This window comes from Squalius cephalus (assembly GCF_949319135.1).
Source record: "Squalius cephalus genome assembly, chromosome: 1".
Classification (NCBI taxonomy): domain Eukaryota; kingdom Metazoa; phylum Chordata; class Actinopteri; order Cypriniformes; family Leuciscidae; genus Squalius; species Squalius cephalus.
In genome coordinates this window covers 16,456,102-16,468,976 of record NC_137122.1, presented here as the reverse complement: position 1 = coordinate 16,468,976, position 12,875 = coordinate 16,456,102, and positions in this window count along the sequence as shown.

Here is a 12,875-nt window from a genome sequence, read left to right as displayed (position 1 = left end):
CCTTAATTTCCCTAGTGGATGAATAAAGTATCTATCTATCTATCTATCTATCTATCTATCTATCTATCTATCTATCTATCTATCTATCTCTCTCTGTCTCTCTATTTCTTTACATTTAGTTATTTTAATGAATTTAATAATTCAGATTGAAACAATTAATCTAAACAATATTTCACTAGTCTGTTGGAAAGGTAAAGTAATAACAATGAAAAGTTCAAATTAGTGAGGGAGAAAGTGCGCTGAGTGTCCGGCAGATGGCGCCAAATCTCCATTCCAGATATCAGTGATGACGTTTGCTCTCCCGCTCGTGCACCTGCCTGCAGATCGGTGTGTGTGTTTACATTATTGTCATTCAGCACTGAGCATTGCAGACACAGGCCTGATGATGCGCCTTTACTTCTGTGTTATTGATGATAACAAAGAGTCGAGTGACTGGCGTATGGAAATATTGTTGCTTTCCGTCTGTCAGATTGTTCCTCTTTCTGTCAGGTACAACGATTTTGATCACAAAAAGCAGTTTTTTGGTGGGAACTCGCAGTTAGAGTTAGTTAAAAATTTAAAGCAAGGTTTTAAAAAGGGTTTTACTCGATATTAGTACACATTTATATAAATTATTGTAGGCTATAGTATAAATGTTTTACTTTCATGTTTTGATTTTCAACAGATTGTTCTGCTCTTAATGTACAGGGTGGGCCATTTATATGGATACACCGTAATAACATGGGAATGGTTGGTGATATTAAAGTCCTGTTTGTGGCACATTAGTATATGTGAGGGGGCAAACTCCTCAAGATGGGTGGTGACCATCATATAGTACTAATGTGCCACAAACAGGACTTTAATATCACCAACCATTCCCATGTTATTACGGTGTATCCATATAAATGGCCCACCCTGTAGCTTGGATCAGTCATATTTGTAATTTTTTTGATCCTCTAAATTTAGCTGGAAGCGAAACACTGTCTGGTCACAAATAGCACATCTACACAGCAAAATCCCCAGTGTTAAATTAACACTCCTCAGTGTTTATATGTGTCCACACTACAGGGTGTTAAAAATTAACACTGAAGCAGTGTTGAAGTTAATGAGATAATTAAGTTAACACTGAAGCAGTGTTGAAGTTAATGAGATAATTAAGTGATTAATTAAGTGATGATTGGCTATTAGTGGTGACACCTGATGATAATAAGCAGAATCATTGACGGAAAGAGAAAAAACAATAACAGAAAAAAGAGAAACACAAGAACTACTGACTTCGAGTCATTACACATTGTTGCACTTATTATTACCAGTTTGACTTTATTTCTGTCAGACATTGACAAAAGTTCTTGAGAGTCAACAGAAGTTTAGATGGTAATGTTTTATGGAAGTTTTCTTTTCAAGTTACCATTTTGGTGGTCAGTGTTTGCTTTAGTTGGGCTCTTGACACTTTTCATTTTTTAACATTAGTTTTTCTCTGGTTGCTACAACTCTGTTTTTATAAAGCACATTTGTTGCTGCAAGAGAAAACATGACCTGCTCACAATATGTTTTGATGATAAAAACATTATCATGGAGTGGCCTGATTCACTGATGTGAGAGTCTAAATTTTTGACTATATGCTTGATGTCTTGTTTTAGTATTGGTGGTTGTAGCGCTGAGATTCTACAGTTTGAGATCCAACAGCAATATCAAAAATTTTGAAAATACTTTGAGCAAAGAAAACGCACAGACATCAAGACTCAGCATATGAATCTCAACAATAGTGACAATAAACAAACTAGTGACAAACAGATCAACTCTGAACATCACAAAACAAGCTACTAAAGTCAGAACAAAACAATAGCAAAATAAAAGCCAACAGAAAAAACAATGAAAATTACAGGACAATTCAGCTGCATAATTTATTCATGCTGCAATGCATGATGTCAGCCATTAATGCGTTCTGATTGGTGGCTCCCATCATGCATTGCAACATTAAGCATTTGTTTGATTGTCACCATTGTTGAGATTCATATGTAGATTCTTGATGTCTGTGTGTGATTTGAAATCCTTCAGATCATTAAACCATTGCTGGAATTGCTACTGTAGTGAAAAATTAATAAAACAATTAGATAACCAGTTTATAATGCTGGGTGACATCATTGAATCAGGTCACTAGTAATTTCATCATTGAAACATAACCAGGGCTGAATTTCCAAAAGCATCTTAAACTTAACTTGATTGCAGACCAATTGCAACAAATGGTCTATACGATCAAATTAGACTTGCGATGCTTTCAGGAAACACAGCCAAAGTCACAGTTTCTTTTGCCACAACACATATGCTTTATAAGCACAGAGTTGGAGCAGCCAAAAAAATACTAATGTTATATAGTAAAGGGTCAAGAGCCCAACTAAAGCAACCACTGACCACCATAATGGTGACATGAAACGAAACATTCCATAAAACATTACCATCTAAACTTCTGTTAAATCTAAATAAGACCGTGTGTAGATGTATGACAGAAATAAAATCAAACTGGTAAAATAATAAGTGCAATAATGGTTCAAAGTCAGTAGTTCTTGTGTTTCTCTTTTTTCTGTTCTTGTTTCTCTTTCCTTCAATGATTCTGCTTATTAACATCAGGTGTCACCACTAATGGCCAATCATCACTTAATTAATCACTTAATTATGTCATTAACTTCACCACTGCTTCAGTGTTAACTCAATTATCTCATTAACTTCAACACTGCTTCAGTGTTAACTTAATTAACTCATTAACTTCAACACTGCTTCAGTGTTAACTTAATTATCTCATTAACTTCAACACTGCTTCAGTGTTAATTTTTAACACCCTGTAGTGTGGACACATATAAACACTGAGGAGTGTTAATTTAACACTGGGGATTTTGCTGTGTATGACACAAATTGATAAATAGTTAATATGTGCAGCTGTGATAGATGTCGACAGTGGATTGAAACGCGTCATGAACAGCTGGCTATCAGCTGATGCGGCCTGCCTGAACTAACGCGATGCTTGATTTTTAAAAAGGTTTTTATTTTTGTGGTTCTACGGCACGAGATCAGCAATGTTGCCGTTTTCTGCACATTTTTTTTTTTAAAAGAGTACAGGAACTTAAAGTCTACACACTGTAAAAAAAAAAAAAAAAAAACACAGAGTGTGTTAATGGTATTTTCACACATGTTGTGTAGATTTTTGTGTTAAAATGCAACTGGATAGAATAGCACTGGGTGGAGGGCATTATTATGAAAATTATTTTATTTGGTATCCCATAAAAACTCTAAAATAAATAAAACAATATAAATACATACATACATAAATAAATAAATAAAATCTAAATCTATAAAACTTTAAAGATTAACAGGTGTTTTTTGGCAGCCAATCACGTCATGCCTCTTGTCTTTTCCAGCTTTCACTAGTTAGTCTGTGGATTTGCCGTGGTCACCGTATTTCATTTGTGCATTATGAAAAAAAAAAGTGTATTTAGTTTATTTAGATAGTTTATGAGCATTAACAGCAGTAACTTACAGGAATTAATCTCAAGGCAGTGCTCATATCCGTTCTTGTTATTGGGCTCTCCATACAACCATCTTTGAAATTTCATTTGGGATCCATCACTCCAGAGCCAATGTCCCTCCTGTGAACAGAGTTGTGTTTATGTCCACAGCTTACATGGCTTAATTTAATCTTTATTCATCTAAAATATGATTCCTCATGAACCCTAACCGCATCTCCACTTTAAAAATGTAAGAAATTTAAACAGAAATTAATAGAAATTATTTCACAGAAAGGGTATCAGTAAAGAACATGTGAAAAATATTTAAGGCAGGGCTAAATTACTCAATTATCATATCAGCATCTATTTCACATCAAGTTTCGCAATACAAACACTCGAGTATGTCATGAACATGGTGAGTGGTGCCCATCTCATGGTTGCCAATGCCCTAGACTAACTATTCAGAGGACCAAGAAAAAAAAAACATATATATATAAAAACATATCTATCTTCATGCATTTTGAAAAATGTTTTAATGTAAAATTTGTTTTAATGTAAATGTAACTGTTAATGCCCAGTAGCACAAAAAGTATGATCAAAAAAAAAAATTTGCATACATGAACAGTATCATTGCCTCCGATCCAGGTACGAGTTGCGGTGTTAGTTTCGGATTTAATCAGGTTCTGTATAAAAGTGTACTCCTCAAGGCTGTGCACAGAAGCAAGGTTCCCATCAAAGTGAGAACAGATATTCTGTAGAGGCGGAGACATGAACAAACACCACTATTTATAAAAAAAAAAATTATAAAAAAATGTGTTATTTTAAATTAATTTTCCAAAATCTGTGACATGCCTTCAAATGTATTATTTTACACGTGAAGTTTAAATTCTGCCTTTTGAGGCGGGACTACTTTTGTAGAAAAGGTTCTGCTTATACTGTATAAATAGACTAGATATAGCTAATCTAGTTTTTAAGTGATCCTAACACATTACTCTCATGATGTGTTGTGTCTGTATTTTCCTAGAGCTCCATTGTAATTTATTTACTGTTAACATATGTTTGTTTTTAAACTGAGGAACAAGTTGAAATTATTTTCCTCTGATAATTGACAGTTGTCACAAATGTTTACAGAGCTTAAGTTGTATTTAACTAAGAATGTTCGTTTATGATTGTTATGTCATATTAGAAGATGAATGTATCATACCTCGGCATCAATCCACATTTGAGCATAATTGAAAAACCTGATGCATCTGCATCCATAGGCAGACCATCCTGATGAACAGGCTGTTAAAGGGAAGTTTTGTGTGTTATTATTTTTTTATTTCATTTTTACCATTAATGACCTCTCATGTAATTGCATTAAGAATTTTAAGGTACAGTATGTAGCTTTTGTCCCTTTACCGGTTAAAACAGAAAAAGGCATGCGACATTGTTGTGGTCGTGCTTCGGCTTTGCATGACAGTGCAGATGAAGACGACGCTTCACAATAGATGCTTTACAGTGAACTCTGTTAGACAGTCTATCTGTTCAATAAAACACCTTTGAGTAATAAAAACACCATCATCTCCACTTCGCTTTTACAACATTTCAAACCCCTCAGTTCTCTCCATCTCCTAAAGCTGATGTTGATTCTTGTTTTAGTACGAGTTCTGTCGCGTTCTCTTTTCTCCTCTGTTCGGTGTTTGTTTAAAACGGGTTTTTGCTGCTCCATCTCTTCTTCTCTTGCTCATGTGAAAGCTAACACCACCACTCACACACCAGACACATGGCAAAGTAGCTGCATAGGTGGGTAATCCAGGGGCCAAAGAGTAAAAGTCCTGGCATATGTTTATTCCACCCATGAACTCAGTCAGCTGTTTTCACTAATTAGTTCTCTCTCCTGTCTGAATTAGCAAATCCAGGTGAATGGAACAAAATACTGAGGAGGACTTTTACTTTCTGAACCTGGACTTTACACCTTTGCATAGCAATGCCACATGTCAGCCAAGAGCAAAGAAATAAACCAGAACTGGACCTTATCGCAGCCACAAAATAGTAATTTCAGCCACAGTCTCAGATAAAATCAACTGAAGAGAAAAGAAGACATTAAATCTGTGAAGATCTCAGTAGAGGAGGATTAAACAACTCCACAAACAGCATTACCAGCTTCACTTATTACTAACCAGACTGACTTTATTTCTGTCAGACGTCTACAGAAGTTTTATTGAGAATTAACAGGGATTTAGGCTAACTCTAATGTGTTTCAGTTGAAGTCACCATAACAGTGATTAGTGTTTCCCTTAGTGGGGCTCTTAACTCTTATTACATCTTTTGTCTTTTTTGGCAGTTGTGACAGTGTGTTTGTCAAACACATTTGCAGCAGCAAAGAAAGCTAAAGTGAAATGAGATCAGGTGATGATGGTTACCAGTTGTTGGGTTAATAATCATCATGAAATAGACTGATTCACTGATGTCTTTTGAATCTTAACAATTGTGTTGATCCATTAATATTTTCACATCACAATCCCTGTGTTACTGCAGCAAGAGATCCAGCAATATTATAACAATCAGTTAGAAGACTTTAACAAACATGATTCTTTCTATTTCGTGATGATTATAAACAGGTAACCACCATCACCTGATCTCATTTCACTTTAGCTTTCTTTGCTGCTGCAAATGTGTTTGACAATCACACTGTCACAGCGGCCAAAAAAGACAAAATATATATTAAGAGTTAAGAGCCCAACTAATGGAAACATTGTTTCCATTAAAAAGTATTAAAATAAGTATTTTTTTGTTTTTGTTTACATTAATCATGCAAACCTGTTTTTCAGTCAAATGTTCTTGTTTCCACACAGCAAAAACTCCAGTGTTAAATGAACTCTCCTGGGAGTTTATATGGCTCCGGACTCAAGAGTGTTAAAGTGTTAAAATACGAGTGTTAAATTAACACTCAAGGGTGTGATTCATTGAGTGATGATTGAGCATTATTGAAGACACAATTTTAAGTCACCATTATGGTGATCAGTGTTTGCTTTAGTTGGGCTTGTGACCCTTACATATTTAACTTTAGTTTTTGTTTGGTTGTTGTATCTGAGTTATAACAGCCAGATGAACAAAGAGAAAAATTTATCAGGTGGTGTTGGTTATGTTTTGACATCATCATCATTTCTGCCCTACAAAGCCAAAGAGCAGTATCAGCAAAAATGCCAAACTGAGAAAAACAGCTTTTTGTGTTTTTCTTACACCAAATATAAGCATCCAATTAAATTTAACAACAAAGGGTACAATTAGATAGATCAGAGGAAGGTGAATATTAAACATTTAGTTTTTTGACAATCAGGCAAAATTTGGTAGTTTTATTGGCTATACTGCGCTTTGCCTTTGCATTACTGTGTATACTTACATGGCCATACAATAACATATAGCAGTAAGTGTAGCAAGTGATCATAATCACTTTCTTATATCATAAATCATAAATCAAATTTTTTTTTTTATTACCATGAGTCTGGAGAGGAGGGGGCGGGGGAGACGACTCTCTCCAGTATTTTGAATTTGTACTGCAGTAACTATTTTGCAGTAACTACTGCAGCACTAGTCAGTATACATCAATTTTGACCTTTAAGGTAATTTCTCTAAGGTATTCCCCAAGGTATCGTTGCTATCCCAATGCTGTAAAAAAGCTAATGCTAGCTAGAAAGAGCTCAACAGACAAAATTGACAAAAAATGAGTTAAGAGGTTTAAAACGTATCAATTTTTGGTGCCTTGTTGTTTAAGGCAAGTTTCACCAGCATTTTTCCACGTAAAAGTGAAGCCATTTTGACAGTTCCTTTCTTCTCTGAGAGAGGTTTTATAGCATACATACTGTATGGTATAAAACCTGACTCATGCCACTTAGCTAGTTGCAACAATGTTCATGCTGACACAAAGGCAAACTGCAGTATCATAGTGAAACCAAGGCAGTACGGGCAGATACTGCATTCTGCCTTGGTTTCACCCTACTTTTCTATACAATACTGCAACTAAAAATGTAAATTTATATAAGAAATGTATTAGGTAGCAATTTGAAATTTTAACAGATTGAAGCGCAGACCTGCACTTTTTATTTGTGCAAAAAAAATTTTTTTGAAAAATTGAAGATACTGCTCTTAGCCTTTGTAGGGCAGATTTGACCTGAATCGCTAAACGCATTTAGACTCTAATCTCTGGCTTAAATGTATATTGTTGATTACAGCATCCCAGTGATTCTACAGCACAAAATCCAGAATTTTCTAAATAATCCAAAGGATGTTTTAAAAGTTGTTCTGATGAAGATAAAAGTCTTTCTTTTAGGCACACACAGACATCAAGAATCAGTGCATGAATCTCAACAATGGTGACAAACAGAATATTCAATTAGAAAAAAGGAAATTACTAAGACAATTCAGATCATAATTTATTCATACCGCAATGCATGATGGGAGCCATAAATTAGTTTTGATTGGTGGCACCCAGATTGCACTGCAACATGCTTTATTATTGTCACCATTGTTGAGATTCACAGGCTGATTATTGATGTCAGTGTGTCTACATAAAGTAATTTTCAAAGTCTTTTGATCAGAACAACTTTTGAGGAATATGTTGGATTATATTGAAAATGCTGAAAATAGTTTGTTATAGAATCACAGTGCTGCTGTAATCAACAAGGTAGTCATAACTCTCAAAATGAGATTTGTGATTCAGGTCAATTTATGATTATGTCAAAACATAACCTGATCACCTTTTCTCTTTGTTCATCTGGCAGTTATAACTCAGATACAACAGCCAAACAAAATCTAAAGTAAATGATTTAAGGGTCAAGAGCCCAACTAAAGTGGACACTGATCACCATAACGGTGTCTTAAAAAAAATTGATTTTCTCCTTCAGTGATTCTGCTTGTTCACATCACTCAATGAATCACTTAATTACACTGTAAAACGTTGTACTGTAAATTTACAGTAAAATACTGGCAGCTGGGTTGCCAGCCACATACTGTATTTTTACAGAACTAGTACTGTAAACAGCATTTACAGTATTGGTACTGTAAAACGTTGTACTGTAAATTTACAGTAAAATACTGGCAGCTGGGTTGCCAGCCACATACTATATTTTTACAGCACTAGTACAGTAAACAGCATTTACAGTACTACACTAATTACCAAATACATTATATACCACATACTTTTACAATATTAAACTTGTCTACAGCAATAAATTTTATTTTTTACAGGGAATACTGCTTTTATTATTACATAATTAAAATGTAGTCACACTAGGAAAAAGAAAACAACATTTTCTGGGTTTTAAAACATTTATTTTGGTTAAAAGCAAAGATCAGAAAATTGCCTTCTGTGAACATGTTGGCTGAATTATTTTTTAAACATAAAATGCAATTTTAACACTTAACAACAAACAGGTAACAGTTAGCACTTGAAGGAATAGTTCACCCAAAAATTTAAATTAGCACATGATTTACTCACCCTCAAGTCATCCTAGGTGTATATGACATTCTTCTTTCAGACGAATACAATCAGAGTTCTATTAAAAAATGTCCTGGCTCTTCCAAGCTTTATAATGGCAGTGAATTGCTGTTTCTGTTTTGAAGTCCATAAAAGTGCAAACGAAATCCCATTCAAAGTCTGCAAGTTTTCGCACAAGTGAGGACACCTGTAGGCTTACAGTGGTGTTCTTTTTTTTTTTTTTTTTGCACAACTTGGCCAGTTTTCTTTGAAGTAACTTGTCCTTTCTTTGTTTTTGATCCACGTTCAGGATTGATGTCAAGAAAGCGTCTAAAAGGCAGAAAAGAAAGAAGAAAAAAACAATGAAATAATAACAATGGAGTAATTGCAAGCCTTGCAATGTTTATTGCATACATGACTACATGATAATGTTAAACATGACATTTACCAGACTAAAATGCATGTTTGCACCCAAAAATGAAAATTCTGTCATTATTACTCACCCTCAAGACTTTCGTTCATCTTCGGAACACAAATGAAGATATTTCTGATGGAATCTGAGAGGTTTCTGTCCCTCCATTTTTCAATGTCACACATCAATGTCATTGCAACTGTCAAAGCACAGAAAGGAGGTAAAAAAAATCTGTAAATAGTACATATAACTACAGTGGTTCAACCTAAATATTATAAAGTGACGAGAATACTTTTTGTGCGCAAAATAACCCCAAAATCTATGTTACTGTAATTTCCTATCATCACTGTAAAACTGCTTTGAAACAATCTATATTGTTAAAAGCACTATATAAATGAAGGTGACTTGACACTGTTTACACTACGTCAACAGAATGACGTGAAAGAGAAGAGATTGTTGAATAATGTCGTTATTTTGGGGTTTTTTGTGCACATAAAGTATTCTCATCGCTTCATAATATTAAGGTTGCACCACTATAGTTGCATGGATTGTTTAAACAATGTTTTTACTACCTTTCTGGGCCTTGAAAGTTGCAAAGACGTTGCTGTCTATGGGTGGTTCAAAAACCTCTCAGATTTCATCAAAAATATCTTAATTTGTGTTCTGAAGATGAACAAAGGTCTTACAGGTTTGGAACAACATGAGGGTGAGTAATTAATGACAGAATTTTCACAAATCATTTAACTGATAACAATATCTTAAAATATGTGACTGCCATTGTTTTGTCTCAAGACTTTTGTGTTCTGACTACTCATACCAGTAGTCATCTTAATAAATACTGTCAAGACAAGTCACAATTCAGTCTAATATTTATATGAATGGCAAATATGCTAATGACTAACCTCTGAACAAACTCAAGGTGCTGCCTCTTCCTGTACTGCAAGCTGAAGTTATAGGATGCAAACAGCGCTGCCAGGCCATGATGAAGTTAGGCTGTGATCTTTTCAAACACACACCTTGACCTTCCAAACGTAATATCCAGCACTGGTTGCTTAGAGATTGACCTGTAATAAAAAAAATAATAAAAAAAAAGAATTAATAAATAATATTAATAATTAAAATAACTATTGTGGGTTCCACTGTGGTTCGATGTAGTTGTCTATTCATAGTTATATGAATTAAATGGTCACCTAAAAATTTAAATTGATTATAGTTAGAACGCTAAAACGCACTGGCATATTATTTTGCTTGTTTTAAAAATAAACTCACTTAATTTTGACTTATTCTTTCAGAAAACAAGACAATTTTTACTTGTCTATTAAATGCTTCTTCAAGTAAGAATTTTAAATATCTGGACTGGAAACAATACAAAAATTAAAATTACAAAATTAAGAAAACCATATTTTGCAGTGGGGTGAGTAAATTATGGCTTTTCATTTTAGGTTTAAACTAACGTTACCCCTTTAATGTTTAAATACCAAGAAATAAAAGGCGTGGACTCTCTGGCAAATGTAGATTGCTGGACATCAGCGTTGCAAATTCCTGAAACAATTTTTAAAAAGGACAGCACAACCATGATCAACAGAACCAAAACATAAAACATATTACAGATTAATGAGATTTGTTGAATAATCTCTACTTATCTGCTTGAAGGATAACACCGTCTAACTTCTCTTTGAATTGTGGGAGTAGTTGTAGGACCATGGCATGGCAATCAGGAATACTACATTTGAAAACAACATTAGGAATATGGATTTTCATGTGCTAGCAAAATTCTGACAACGATTCAAAAGCACGATCACAGAACTGACAGCATTTGATAGCATATTTTTTTACCACATAGATTATACATACACATAGACTATAACTGTAACACTACTTAAAAGCACTTAGCTACATTAGCACTGGACCATCTTCAGATTACAAAGCCTGAAACGAAAAATATATATATCAAAAGCACGTCATGCAAATAACATGGTAAATGTTGCCTATTATGTGAAATATCTTAGTTAAGTTACTTGGTAACGTTAAACAGGTGGAACAGAGTGAATTGCTTGCGCGGCCGCGGTAGTAAGCCGCAAAATCAAACCAAATAACGTTACGTGGAAACAATGTAGAAATGCGAACACACACAAAAAAATATCGGCTTACCGTACACTCAAAAAAAAAATTGTCTAAACATAAGATTTATGTATTTTAATTGCATAACAAATTCCCATGCATTTGGTTTACATAGTTTTAACATAAACCAATCAATACTCCTGAATGTGATTCATATTTTTAAGCCTTACATAAATGAAACAGATAAGATTTATGTAATTGTATTAATAAACTGAATGTGATTTATATTTGTCAGTCATATGTAAATGAAACAGGTAAGATGTATGTAATAGTACACAGAAAAATGCCCATGTTAAATTAACACTGCTCAGTGTTCATATGTGTGCACACTACAGAGTTAAAGCGGTGTTGAAGTTAATGAGATAATTAAGTGATGATTGAGCATTAATTATGAACACCTGCTGTTAACAAGCAGAATCACTGAAGAGCAGAGAAACACAAGAACTACAACTGACTTCAGCCACAGTCTTAGATGAAATCAACTGAAGAGAAAAGAAGACATTCAATCTGTGAAGATCTCAGCAGAGGAGGATTAAACAACTCCACAAACAGCATTACCAGCTTCACTTATTACTAACCAGGGGTGGGTTTCCCGAAAGCATCGTTGGCCAACTATGGTCGCAAGTTCCGTCGTTACCAATAGAGTTCAATGGACATTGCGATGAACTTGCGACCATAGTTGGCTAACGATGCTTTCGGGAAACGCACCCCAGACTGACTTTATTTCATTTCCGTTTGAATGAAAACAATAGTTGTATTTTAAAGTCACCATGATGGTGGTTAGCGTTTGCTTTAGTTGGGCTCTTGACCATTGACTCTTTAATATAGCATTTTCTCTGGCTGCTATAATTATGTGTTTATAAAACATGTTTGTTGCAGCAAAAAAGCCAAGAGAAAAAGAGATCAGGTGATGTTGGCTGTTTGTTGATAATAATGACGACAAAGTCATCATCATGTAATTGCCTCATTCGGTGATCTTGTTCAGTGTCTAATGCTTTTTAATATTGTTTTATTCATAACAGAAGCCATTTGATTTTACAGCATGAAATCTAACAGTGTTGTTTATCAAACAATAAATATATATATATTTTTTTTTATAGTTAGTGCACAAAAACCTTTCATCTATGGCATTACTTAAACTCACACAGACATCAAGAAACTCAACAATGGTGACAAAAGATACAAAAAATCCTGATGCATTATTTATTAATGCCGCAATGCATGCTGGGAGATATGGGTGAGTTTTGATTGGTGGTACCCAGCATGCACTGCAGTATGAAGCATTTCATTGATTGTCACCATTGTTGAGAGTCATACACTGATTCTTGATGTCTAAGTAATAATGTAGAAGAGAAAGTTTAATGCACTAAATGTTTTTAAAATTCTTTATATTATTTGATTAACT